Source organism: Cydia splendana, chromosome 14, assembly GCF_910591565.1.
Source record: "Cydia splendana chromosome 14, ilCydSple1.2, whole genome shotgun sequence".
In the NCBI taxonomy this organism is placed as follows: domain Eukaryota; kingdom Metazoa; phylum Arthropoda; class Insecta; order Lepidoptera; family Tortricidae; genus Cydia; species Cydia splendana.
Window position 1 is genome coordinate 952951 of NC_085973.1, and position 14120 is coordinate 967070.

Consider the following 14120-nt stretch of genomic DNA (forward strand, 5'->3'; position numbering starts at 1 on the left):
AAAAGTTAATAATACGTTATAGGAAGTACTAAACTAATGATTTAGGTTAAGAACTCAGGCACAAAACCTTATTGTTACCCTTAAAAGTTGGAAAAGCAATTTCAATTTTGTAGGTTATATACAATAAAATGGCGGTCAATGTTAAAAAGCAACGTGAACCGTTAAAATTCTTATATGCAGCATACGACTGTTATATATCTGATAAAGATACTTAAGTGAACCACTATAAAGTCCAAGTCATTATTTCGATACACTAGTGAACCTCTAAACAGTTATAAGGCAGCTTGCGAACGTTTGAACAGCCGCTATGCAGACAGTCCCAATGGTAGTATAATAGTTCATTCGTGCTTCCTCAAAAAGTTAGAATAATAAAAGCTGCTTAGCGGTAAACATGTTCAGCTATAAGCTGTATTATGCGCCCCATGTGTTCCATTTATACGTGTATTGGCTTCATATTAGTTCACTCGTGCTCCCTTAAAAGTCAGCGTAATAAAAGCTGCTTAGCGGTAAACATGTTCAGCGATAAGCTGTATTATGCGCCACGTGTGTTCCATTATACGTCCATTGGCTTCATATTAGTTCATTCGTGCTCCCTTAAAAGTCAGTGTAATAAAAGCTGCTTAGCGGTAAACATGTTAAGCGACAAGCTGTATTATGGGCCACATGTGTTCCATTATACGTCTATTAGCTTCATAATAGTTCACTTGTGCTCCCTTAATAAGTCAACGTAATAAAAGTCCACAATTACCTCCTTATACAGCACATGGCGTAATTTTATCCACTAAACAGACCTTATAACGGTTAAAGCATTTGATAACCCTTAAAGCTATATAGGGTCGTAGCAAATATACCTTTATATCACTCTTTGCGTATTAATGGTAATTTTCAGAGCCGTAATGCAGCTTTTAATCAGCCCTAAGCTATATAAATATCACTGAGATCTATTATACATCTGTAGGACCACGAGTGTGCTCTTATAAGTGTCTTAATACGCACAGAGCGTTAGATAGAACTAAAAGTGAGTAGTTATAGAGCTATCTGTGCTACTTGGGACATAAATTTATAGTACCTAATGTGAAATGTGGTTCTCCATTAGGGGCTGTCCATAAATTACGTCATCGATTTTTGACGATTTTGGACCCCCCCCCTAAAATCATCCAAAAATGTCCCCCCCCCCCTAATTTGAAATGACGTAATTTATGAATAGCCCCTTAGGGTCCTTATGCTTCATTTACATAAGGACCTTTCCATCAGAAAAGGGTACTTTGATGGAAAGCCACAATGAAAAATAATGTCACTTTTACAGTATTAGTGTATGTTTATATCCTACCTATTGTCATTACTTACGACCATATAGAGTCAGTCCATGAAAAGTCTGCAGCGGATTAGCGGATAGCCCACGCAGTGCACTTGTTATTTTAAACGTCAAACTTCTATGAAATTATGACGTATAAATGACACTTGCACTGCGTGGGCTATCAAATCCGCTGCAGACTTTTCTTGGTCCGACTCTAACAGTAAATGAAATGACTCGCAACATAAATGAGGTTATACCGTGATCCAGCATTCCTTAGTATGCGGGATGACATCTCGGCTAATAACTCTCTTCCCTTGACGAGTCGAAGACCCTTTGAAGGTTAGCTGACCACATGCCATGCGACATAAGTAAGTACATACTAAGTATAACCTAAATGACATATCGCTGCCTCAATATTACAGGGTTTCACTTTTATCGAACTGAAATTTGAACATTGTCATAGTGACATTAAGTCGAATTTCAACTATCTTGAAAATGTAACATAGAACCCTGTAATATTGGGGCAGCGATATTGTCATGCCATGTAACATGTCATAGGACTCCTATGATAGGAGTATTAGCCTAAATTAAATTTGCAAAACTTAAACAACAACAAATCCTCCTGTTCGTGGCGTTCGAGTAAAAAGTTATTGCTTTTAGAAACAAGGGTCACAAAATAATATTCTAGAAATCCTAAATTAACTCTGTGTGTTTGTGTACGATAATGTTTAAGTACATTAGTACCTAAATAAATATTGATTAAAAAAAGTACATTAGTACGTTTAGGTATCTAACAGAGTTGGCCCCGATGAATGGTTTTTTTTAATCGTTATACATATGGGTGGTTATGTTATGTTTCTTGGTAGTCTGAACATGGAAAGGAATTATATCGCGTAGGTACAGCCTGGCAAAAAAGAGTAGAAATTAAAAAGTGGCAACACTGTAGTGTCGTCCCGGTCTCTTATATAAGTTGATTTGAAAGGGACGACACTACAGTGTTGCCACTTTTTAATTTCTACTCTTTTTTGTCAGGCTGTACAGAGATGTGAAAAATACTTTATAAAAAGTATTTAAATACAAAATACAAATACTTCCTTGATATACTATTTCAAGTGCAAAATACAAAATAGTTTTTGAATTTGTATTTAAAATACAAAATACGAAATAGGTATTTTCAAAATACTTTTTAAAATTACAAATACTTTGCGATAAAAGGTACTCTGTGTAGTAAATACCCAGTCTGAATTAAAAAGTATTACTCGGAATTTCCGAGTTGAAAAGACTCTCTTTATTCTTTGAAATCAGTCCTCTATCTAAAGTGCAAATTTCTAGTTGTTTGCTCATATTAACCGGTAGGATGTATGAATGATGGTTATTAACGGCCAATTTTAAAGGATTCATTTAGATTTGTAATGTTTTACAGATAGTATAATGCCTCTCGTTAGTGTGATGAAAACGTCTCGTTTGTGCTTCACCAGGGCAGAAAAGTTTGTTCTCCTCTCGTCCCTTGAAACCCTCGCAACACTCAAGATTCCACTCGCTACGCTTGTGGTCATGTGCGACGTTACTAAACAGATTCAACAGTTCCATGTTAAAAGAATGACAGAGTTGCCAGGATTGTAACATCAGAAGAGATTGTAACTCCTACCTACATTACCTATCTACTATAAAGTATTTTGTATTTTGAAAATAGAAAATAGGTCCCAAAAACTATTTCAAATAAAATACAAAATAGTTTTTTTCAAAAGGTATTTAAATACAAAATACAAAATAGGTATTTTGCATTTTGTATTTGCATTTTAAATACAAGTATTTCAAATAAGTCACATCTCTGCGTAGGTATAATCCGTTTCCATACTCGTAGTTTTATAGTATAGTTTTAAAGTAAATAACTTATGATAAATATGTTATTTACCCACTATAGTGAATTTTGTTTGCAATAAAATCAACTTCCTTAGCATGAAAACTCTACACCAGCCATATCTGTTCCGGCACGGAAACTCGCTGTAATTACTCGTACGACACCTCATTATCGATAAACGCAACTCAACAAACGCCACTATAATGTTATGTTTACATATTGCGAAGATTTTAGACCGTATGCCATTGCGATAAGGCCCACTAATGAATGTATGGTTCAGTAGACAGTTTTGCTTAATAAAGTTAAGAACAGTTTTGAGTGATATAATGATACTTACATATAAATCCTTGGATACAAAGAAGAATCATCCGCCAGTCCGCCACTTTAGTCTCCAAAAATGTTTTTACGGTCAAATAATATTACGTTTATAAGTGTTTGACATATGTGAGTAATCTATATGTAAATTAAATGCTTACATCTATGTTGTAGGCGAGTAAAGTAAATATTAACTATAGGTTGTTTTCAAGCAAGTACCTACAACCTAAAAATAACGTGTTGTCGCACGTTTGGCGTTTGTAGGTTTACGATCATCTTTGCTGTATTTTACGCTGTGTTTTCCCCTCAAAGCGTACTTACCTATAGATTATTTGTGTCCTGTATAGCGTACCTATAGATTTTTTGTGCTCTGTATAAAAAAAATGATTTATTCAAACTTGCAGCTTGATTTGATACATTCTTACAAGACATGCCGATCGATGACATTAGCGTGATAGTCGTTTTAAGTAGCAAAGTGGTCGGAAGCGTCCTTGCCCCACTGTCGTGTCGCGCCCTAGAATCACTAGCATGACGCGAATCTATGGTAGAAACACGACATCATTTTGAAATGACATGTCAAAAGATTTTATCGCCAATTATATTTTACTTCAACTGTCATCTATTCGAGACGATCATTTACAAATAAAATCCAATGTGTCTATTGTATTCATTAAAAGGATAACTACAAATTAAAAAAACGTAGGCGCGAAGGGTTGATCTGCCATAGAAAATTTTAATTTCGCATCTTTTTATACTGATAAAGTGGATGTACCAGATTATACTTATAAATTCTGAACGCTGTAACTGTCTGATACCTATATTATAAAAGTACTATATTTGCCTCCATCTCCATAGTAGTGATACATAGAAATTGTATTGCAATTATAATATTGGCTCAATATTCGAATAAAAAAATATAAGGGTTAAGATATAAAGCAGACATATTTAGACCAGCGTGGCTTATATGGCCTAGATCCTAAGGTTTTGACTATAGCCTAGCTCTAGGATTGAGTAGTAAACACTGACTGCAGTAGGTATCACAAGCCGTTTCGAATAAGGCCATTTCTAAATATTATTTATACAACTGACTGTGTCGTTAGATCGTGTTTACATATCGGCGGCATTCCGACGGGGGACCTACTTACACCATCTCTTCAACATAATACGTATGGAATTTTATATTATTATAGTACAAACATATGTTTTGTCTTTATTTTTGAATTCCTCGGTTCCATTTAGTTATACAAAGAGTCCTGTCTAGTTTAGAGTTTAGGTAATATACAATGTAGTTATGGTTTTCACGCTAAACCTCCCTCAGTTCTTTGTCATACAGTGCCATCAGAACAGATCTATCGCAGCGGCTAAGGTGCCCAAAAATATCTGAATAATAGTGGCTTTGTTCAGATATTTATGAATACCTTGGCTGCTCCGTTATATCTGATGGACTACTGTACCACAAAGACTACTTTTTCTACAATAAAAGTTACAAGATTTGACAATTTCGTCGTTTGCCACAAGCCAAGTTACATCGTTTTCCCGATTCAAGTCGGCCCCAACTATGTGTGTATTGTAGGTAGGTAGCTACTAACTGACGCGTATAATACAAAAGTGATCGCTGGTATTTGTGTCACTAAAAATAAAAAAAGTCAAGTTTTACAAAGTACAAGCCACAAAAAAAAACAAAAAGTCACGACCCCACATAAAATGGAAATATGACTAAACAATAGCAGTGTTTTTTCACAGCATTCCGTAAGAATTTTGTGTTGGTTCAAGTGGAAGAATGAAGTTATGCAATGGTCCATCTTACCTATTGTCCTAAGTGCCCGACCAAGATCCAAATCCATACATTTGGGCAAACAGCGGCGGTAGCACGGTCGCATTTTTATCGCTTGTCACCATGCCTGTCACGTTCTAACAAGTACGTAAGTGCGAAAGTGACGGGCATAGTGATACTAGTGATAGGCGATAAAATTGGAACCATGATGCGCCCGCAGATCTACATACTTACTTAAGAGTCACACGAATTTAACCGTTACGTTCTCATTTTAAAACGATATTCTGATATCAAACATCATGAAATTTGACATGGACGTTCAAGTAACATATAGTTTGTCAAAGGACTGTCTAATTTCAATCATAGACAGAGAGAATCATGCTATCTTTGTCTTACACTAGTACTAGCACCCAAAAGAAAAGGATGAGTATAGTTATATATCTATGTCTGGTAGCGTAAACATCGCAATAATCGACATGTTAAGACCCAATATTCGACACCTTGCTGTCAACATTATTGCTATGACATTATGATTGAAAATGTCGATTAATGGAGTTGTGTCGGGCACTCCCAGCCTCTGCGTTATTAGTTTTCGTTGCTAGACATTTTAAAGCAAAGAAATTTGAGCGGCAAGAAGCTCATAATGAATGAATATTCAATAAAATAAATTCATAATGTGGGTAAGTATGCATTTTTGCCGCTCGCTGTACATGGATATATATCTTCCAGAATTCGGGCACCTAATAGCCGACCTGAAGGGCTAAGACTCTTTATAATTTGTCACCATGCCTGTCACGTTCTAACAAGTAAGTATATTAGTAAAATGTAAGATTAGTTCTAAGTTGATTGTATATTTATTCTTTTTTTTTTTTAATAATCAGTTTAAATTTTATTTTTTTTTTTTAATTTTTTTTTTATGACCGTAGGACCGCAATGTCATGACAGCGGATAAAAAGGCGACCATGGTACCGCTGCTGAAGACGTTTAATAGCTAGGTACCAAAGTAAATATGCTTGGGTAAGTATTACCAATACCAATACTAGTGGACGCAATGAATGGAGTTACGCAAGGGTCCCATCTCGGCAGTGGCAATGCCAAGCCCAAGGCGAATGCATCGCTACTGCATTGTTGCTGGCTGGCTCTAGGGTTGTACATACACTTTTTTAAAGAACGAAACTGGACTGGAAGTAATATGACCGCAATTGCTTTCCTGAATTGGGTAAGCCGTGAGAGATGAGATATTAATGATCGAAACGTCAATGAGTAGGTATATTATTTGTATAGAGTACAGCAACATTACTCTGCAAAAGTTATATACCCCCGCAATGAATAGCATCATTTAAACTTCAAAAATATCTGTCCTTGATTATATATTAATTTGATACTTTCATTCTAGTGCATCACTGAGAATATCAAATTAATATTAAATCAAAAACAAATTATCATACTTCGATGCGGCTCCACGATTAATCTAATGACTGCCAAAAATAATTAATGTTCAGAAATCATGATTTCTTGACTTACGAAGGTCTGAAGTGAATTTTGAGATGGTTAGGTCAGCGCTGAGCTGAGAAACGACCTTATTGTTTCACATAAGTCGTATGAAAATGACAGGTCTCAAAAATGATTTCTAAGCGCCGTGCAGCCGTGTGTGCGCCGTGCATAAAAATTTAACAAACTTTTTTTCAGCTTTTTCTCAGTCAGTTACTATGTAGAACGTACATGGCGGGCCAAAAATAAGTTTATAAGAATGTATACCGCGGCATATTGTTGATAAATACAAGCGCTAGCGTTTTTGTATCCAAGGAGAATATTTTGAACAATGTTTGTGTTTATTTAAATGTTTGTATTTTTCATTTTTAATCACATGTCGTAAAAGACGTATAAGTAAGAAAAATATTCCAAAATGTTTTTATCTAACATATTTTTGGGCCACCACTTAATAGTGACAACCCTAAGGCCGGAAAGGTCATTCCTCTTGCGCCGGCGCACGACCTCGCACAATACATCCTCTGTACTGCGCCAGAACGTTGTATCTTCATATGATTCACACTCACGTACGACTTTCTACACATGGGAGGGTACTCGTTGACCAGAAAGTCGTATCTTCATATCCTATCATCTTCTCCAACTTATAGTTCCTCAGGTTACTGACAGTAGACTCAAGGCATTTAAGTCTACTGTTCCTTTTGAACTGCGACATTCAAGTGATATTCACACCAATCACCTTAACGAAGATATTCAAGATAGTTTTGGGCCATAGTTGGGATTGGACTATAGTCCAGAAGGTTTTACTGTACAGGTTATTAGTTATTTATCTGGCCCCTATTTCACCACGGTGACAGGTCCGACAATTCGTGTTTCTTGTGACAATTGTCATTAGCTTCGCAAAATAAGTACTTATTAACTGGCGATATACTGGAGTTTTTTTTAAATTATCATTTTGGTGGCAAACAAGCACACCGCCCGTCTGATGGTAAGCGGTTACCGTAGCCTATGGAGGCCTGTGACGTCAGTAAATAAATAAATAAAATGAATAAATATTGGGGACATCTTACACAGATCAACCTAGCCCCAAACTAAGCAAAGCTTGTACTATGGGTGCTAGGCGACGATATACATACTTATATAAATAAATACATACTTATATACATAGAAATCACCCATGACTCAGGAACAAATACTAGTGTTCATCACACAAATAAATGCCCTTACTGGGATTCGAACCCAGGACCATCGGCTTCGCAGGCAGGGTCACTACCCACTAGGCCAGACCGGTCGTCAACAGTAACAGTGATGTCGACATTGTCGCACCTGTCACGGTGGTGAAATAGGGGCTATGTGAGTTGTGTTGTGGTTAGATATGTACCTAAAAGTACATTAGTTAAAAATAGGGATAGCCTTAATTAGGTACCTACCTAAAGCGAACGTAATCCATAATTATATCTGTGAATTATTTTTCCTCAATGCTAGGCTAAAGGGAATTTCCTCGCGTCCAAGAAATTGAGTCAAGTCACTCGACCAGTCGTCACCAATGACGTCAAGTTGGAGATCATAAAAAAAATTCTTAACGGCAACCGGAATTACTCGTCGTATCATATTTATTACGAGTAATTGAATCGTAATTAGCCTACGTTGTTAATTTGACAACTTGATAAACTATTTGATAACATAATCAACATTAATTACACTGACTATCGAGTTTAATGTAGTAATGATTATTTATGTTACGTGGTAACTAGTCTTACATAGTTATTTATACGTTTACTATTTCAGCTACAATTGCTTTTTCTTTTCATTTGCCTTCATTAAACAACGTCTAAAATACTGGACATAAACTTTTTGTACTTATTTCTAACCAGAAAATTACGTACATATTTTGAGCGTCAATAAGAGGTTTGACCAAACGATCTATTGTGTGGAATTAATTGTTAAACCCAGTGTTTTTCCTGTCGAATTTTGGGGTTACCATGTACTGAGTCTCATTGAATATTGCCGTGCTCAAGAGGGAAGAATATTTGCTTTGCGATTTTAACAAATTAACGGTACTTTTTCTATGAAGCTCCATTTCGGGAGAAAACGGATTCCATTAACTAAATCTTAACAAATCACTTTGGTTTTGATCTCGATCGCTTCAGCAGCAATATTCTAGGTTTACAGGTTTCGCTTTAAAAAAAAATTTTTTGTAAGATTACAAATAAAAAAAAAAGGAAAACCTATAAACCGATTATAGTTTTTCATTGTGCCAATACTCGTAACATGTGAGGTGTATGAGAGATACGGCACGGCAATGGAACTGCTGCCGTAATACCGTGTTTTTGGTCAGAAAGCACGCCGTGAATTGCCGTATTGTACGTCTTACCACTATCGGGTGCATCCAGAGCTCTAGACTATAGGAGTTATTATCTACATCTAGGTATCCTTGGCATACGAGCACTGCATAAATCAGCTGGTCGATAGCGATAACGTATCGCTGATAACTGGTAATATGCGAGTGACTCAACGGTGAGCCAATACATATCATATTTATGAAGATTTATTTTTATACTTTCTTGGCAATTAATACGAGTAAAATGTCATTATTTATTGAAAGAACTGAGGAGGATGAATGTGACGATTTAAAAACAAATTATAAATTCTTACTGAAATTAATCCAAGAAGTTAGAAACAAGAAGGTAGTATGTATGAAAGTTTAAAGTTAGTACCTATTTTTACAGAAGGTTCATTTACCAAAATCATCATTTTTGCATTTTTCGTCTCAATTATTTTCACATAAGGTAAGGTAGGGTATTAAGACTATGCTATGCTATGGAATCCTCATACTGTTTGTCTTTCCCCGAGCAAAATAAACTATGTTAGTCTTACCCCACCTTACCTTAGTACTTACATTTAACCTCCTGAGACTAATTAAATGTACTTACATTACAATGTACATATTCGCGCAGTCTAATCTCCTGAACCTTTCATGAACCAAATAAAGTAGCATTTCTTTTGTTTCATTGCTTTTTTAAACAAACGAAATTCGTTTTAATTTACTTAAATGTAGAATAAGGTTCAAATTAAATTTTGTATGGTGGGTCTTACTAGGTTAAAGTACCTGTTGCCAGTCCAGAACTTTCCATGTACTATAGGTACATAAATTTATAAATATTCGATGAGGTCGTTGACTACTGCACCATAATTAAAATTGTATTAATGTTAAACGTAATAAGTAAATTAATGTTTTTGTTTAAAAAAATGTTATGTAATAATTAATTTAATTAAAGAACATATTATATGTGTGTACCTACTAACATATATTTTTTGTAAATATGTATAAAATGTGACCTGTAAAATCTGCTTTTACCAATAAAGATCTGTATTCTGTATTCTGTAATTATCTGCAGCACTAGAGCGCATTCGACCTTTGAAAATCTTATTTTGAGTCGATATTTCATTCAGATTTAACAACTTGTTAGGTACGGTCAAAGAGAATAAGTAGATTATTGTCTTTGGTACGGTTAGCACTCACTGATTGCTCACGCTGATGTGTGCATGCGAAATGACTGGTGTGCGTGAGATACGCACCAATCAGCAAGACGATCGTAAAGGTCCGGTCAAAACCAGTTAAAACCAGAACAAATTGTTAGATTAGAATCGACCTCCAAGATGCGCTGAAAGCACGAATCGAGATAATATTTTAAACTTCGAATGCCCTTCCTATCCACTAGCACGGTCGATAACAATGTCGTTCTGAAACTGCTATTAATGGTTCCACTTTCGCCCCAGGACGAGAAATTCTGATCACAACGTGTTCTTATCTTACGAGTATTGTCGATAATTTGACAGCCATGATATTCATGATAAAAAACGACGCGTCCATTCAGTTACTAGCCATAATTTTTAACTGATGTTTTGCAGTTGGAACAAGCGTACATTTTGAATAGAGTAGACTTAGGTACCAGCAGGCATATTATGGATGGGTTTATCCACGTGATAAAGTAACTGTCACTTTGTAACACCGCGGGATAGAAAGTGATAGATACCGCGTTTTATCACGCTGTCACGTAGACAGGAACGACCATCATATCCATAAAACTTCCAATGGATTATTGCGGTTTCTTTATCTGATAGGTGAATAGCGAATCATCTTTCGTATCAAAGTTCCAAGGAACATATTAGCATGAGCCGGGGTTCAACTCGAACCTGCGCCGTCCATATTGAAAGTTATTTGAAGATGAAGACCCTCGCATTAATTCCTCGGTAAATGAAACATAGACTAGAATAAAATAGTTATCATTAATTCAGACAACACATCAATACAATATAGCAAATATAAGGCAAAGATAAACAAGACAGTAGAAATAGAGATGTGAAGCCAAAATTATCTCCACTGAGCAACGCAACTGGGACATAACCTACACTACCCGCAGGCTAGGAAGACAACATTATTACCAAACATACTACCAAAGCTTCACAATTGTACTAAGTAAAGTCATTAAAGTATATACATACTTATTTCTAATTAGGTACCTTTTTGCTTATATCGACCGGGATGACCGTGATTACCTTTTGTATTGATTTCGAGCTCCCGAAATTGCGTCGCAGTTACATGCATCTTGTTCACGGGTAACTGCCCAACTAGCAAATCTATGTGCTATAAAAGTTGAGAGCACGTTTTTATTTTCGCTTTTTGGTGCTATTAACGGTGTAAAAACAGTCGAGTAGAAGTCCTGTAAGCGTTTACTCAACGCGAAAAGGCCCACTTATACAGACTAAAAGTGTTATAAAAATCGAGTAAGCGCTGTATAAGAAGCAAATCGATGCTGTAAGAGTTGAGTAAAAGTGGATAAAAGCACTTCTAGTGTTTTAATAGCAACGATACTAACGATAGTGCTTTTACTCGACTATTTGTTCTATAAACATTAGCAATTTACTATTACTCAGTAAAAGTGTTCTATAAAAGCAGCCGCACTGCTTTTTCTCAGCAAAAATGTTTCGTAAAGGTAGCCGGATTGCTTTTACTCGGCATTTTAAATGTGTAAGAGTGCAGTAAATGCTTTTATTCAACTAATAAGTGCTAAAAACGATCTCAGGTAAGCGATTATATTTCAATTATTTGATTAAGTTTGAGGCCTAATCGTCTTCACGTGTCTAATAAAACAAAAAGGTACTTAAGTATTTTTTACTGCTGTCATCCATGACATTTATTTTTACCGTGATTGTGTACATAAGTTTTTACTGTCTGTAAGTACACGTAATACAGTAAAACCCAGCGCGAAAAATACTTTATTGATAAAACCAAAGGCACTGGTTCATATATATTCATGGGCCGCCTATTTTCTTAAATTTCAATAAAAAAATATTAATAAAAATAAGTAAAAATTTGCTTACACGATCTAGTTTCTGTTATATCTCATTAATTCGACTATAAGTCGAGTAACTGCGTTTACTGCTACACTTATAGCACATGATGTCGCCATGTTTATGGATTTATAGTCCGATGGCCGACTGCATGAAACCCTACCTGATAAAAAAATTGAAAAATCCTACTCTGTAGGGGTAGCTGACTTTTAGCAGCTTCAACTGCTCTTGGTCGGCCGTGGCTTAACTTGGCAAATTTTGCGCAAATGGCAATAAAGTGGTACAAATATTCATCAAAAAAACAAAAGTGGTCAGCTACATCCTGTGTTGGCAGGTTCCTGTGTCCGACCGAATTTGTGGTACCAAGTGAGCTACAATTTACCTCATCGAAAAATAGAATGTCACTTGTATGGTAGGATAGCTGCCATTGACTTTTTTAGGGTTCCGTACCCAAAGGGTAAAACGGGACCCTATTACTAAGACTTCGCTGTCCGTCCGTCCGTCCGTCCGTCCGTCCGTCCGTCCGTCCGTCCGTCCGTCTGTCACCAGGCTGTATCTCACGAACCGTGATAGCTAGACAGTTGAAATTTTCACAGATGATGTATTTCTGTTGCCGCTATAACAACAAATACTAAAAACAGAATAAAATAAAGATTTAAATGGGGCTCCCATACAACAAACGTGATTTTTGACCAAAGTTAAGCAACGTCGGGAGTGGTCAGTACTTGGATGGGTGACCGTTTTTTTTCGCTTTTTTTTTTTGTTTTTTTTTTTGCATTATGGTACGGAACCCTTCGTGCGCGAGTCCGACTCGCACTTGCCCGGTTTTTTTTTAATGCGGACGGACTGAAAACGCTGTCAGGCTAAGGTGAGGCCGACCAAGACATATGTCAACAAATTTAATGTAGGTATTACAATCAGTTGTTTTGATTCTATTTTTCGATGAGGTAAATTGTAGCTGTCACGTGGTACCACAAATTCGGTCGGACACAAGAACCTGCCAACACAGGATGTAGCTGACCAGTTTTGTTTTGCTGTCCTCAAAGGCAGCTATCCTACCATGCAAGTTTCATTCTATTATACGATGGGGTTTTTTTTTATGAATTTTTGTGCCACTATTTTGCCATTAGCGCAAAATTTTCCAAATTAAGCCGCGGCCGACCAAGAACAGTTGATGCTACTAAAAGTCAGCTACCCCTACAGAGTAGGATTATTCTATTTTTTTGTCAGGTAGGGTTTCATGCAGTTGGCCACCGGACTATATTGAAACGTCAACATGGCTGACTTGTGCTGTTAATGTAGTTCAAAACTCTTTAAAAGTACTCTAAGCTGAATACATTTTGAATAAAACCTGTAAATACACTTCAGCTCCTATAACAGCGGTTTGAACTCCATTACCCGAATTATGATATAAGCGCGCTGTTACAGCAGCATTGTTGCCAAATGGTTATTTGATTGCTTTTAATAGGCTTTTATAGCAACAGAGTAGAGAGTTGAGTAACAGTTGTATTAAAGCGCCTTATTCAGACAATTAGCTAATCTATAGCTGTTATATGATTTTAATAGAACAATTATGCTGAATAAAAGTGATTTAGTAGCGCTAACTCAGCATTTATTAAAAGGTGGAATAAAAGTGCTAAAAGATAGTGCTATAAACGTTTATACGACATGATTATAGCACTAATTAGCGAAAATTGCTAAATAGTCGAGTTAACCGCTATTATACGATATATTGGTGCTTCAACAACCGTAACTCGGCTGTTATACGATTACAGGCTGAGTAAATCAATTCTTATACGACTATTTTGCTAGTTGGGTGAAGATAGCGGGATGCATAGGTCTTCTCTTCCCAGAGTGACACAAGCCTACGTCACAATAACATTGTCGCTTTATATAGCGCTATCGCATATTATCATATAGCGCTGTCACATGATGACGTAGGCTTGTGTCAGTCACGTGACCACGAAAAGACGGGAAGAGAGTACGGCGGAGTATATTATTATACCATGGCGGGATGGTGTCAAAGTTGT

General features: G+C 36.3%; 1 long non-coding RNA gene across 1 annotated transcript in view; it reads left to right on the forward strand.

Moving 5' to 3' along the window:
* Nucleotides 1-2957, forward strand: part of LOC134797092 (uncharacterized) — a 119272-nt gene extending 116315 nt beyond the window's left edge. The window contains exon 2 of the long non-coding RNA XR_010145037.1: nucleotides 2896-2957. This is a non-coding gene — a long non-coding RNA (uncharacterized LOC134797092). The remainder of the gene's footprint in view (nucleotides 1-2895) is intronic.
* The last annotated feature ends 11163 nt before the right edge of the window (nucleotides 2958-14120 follow it).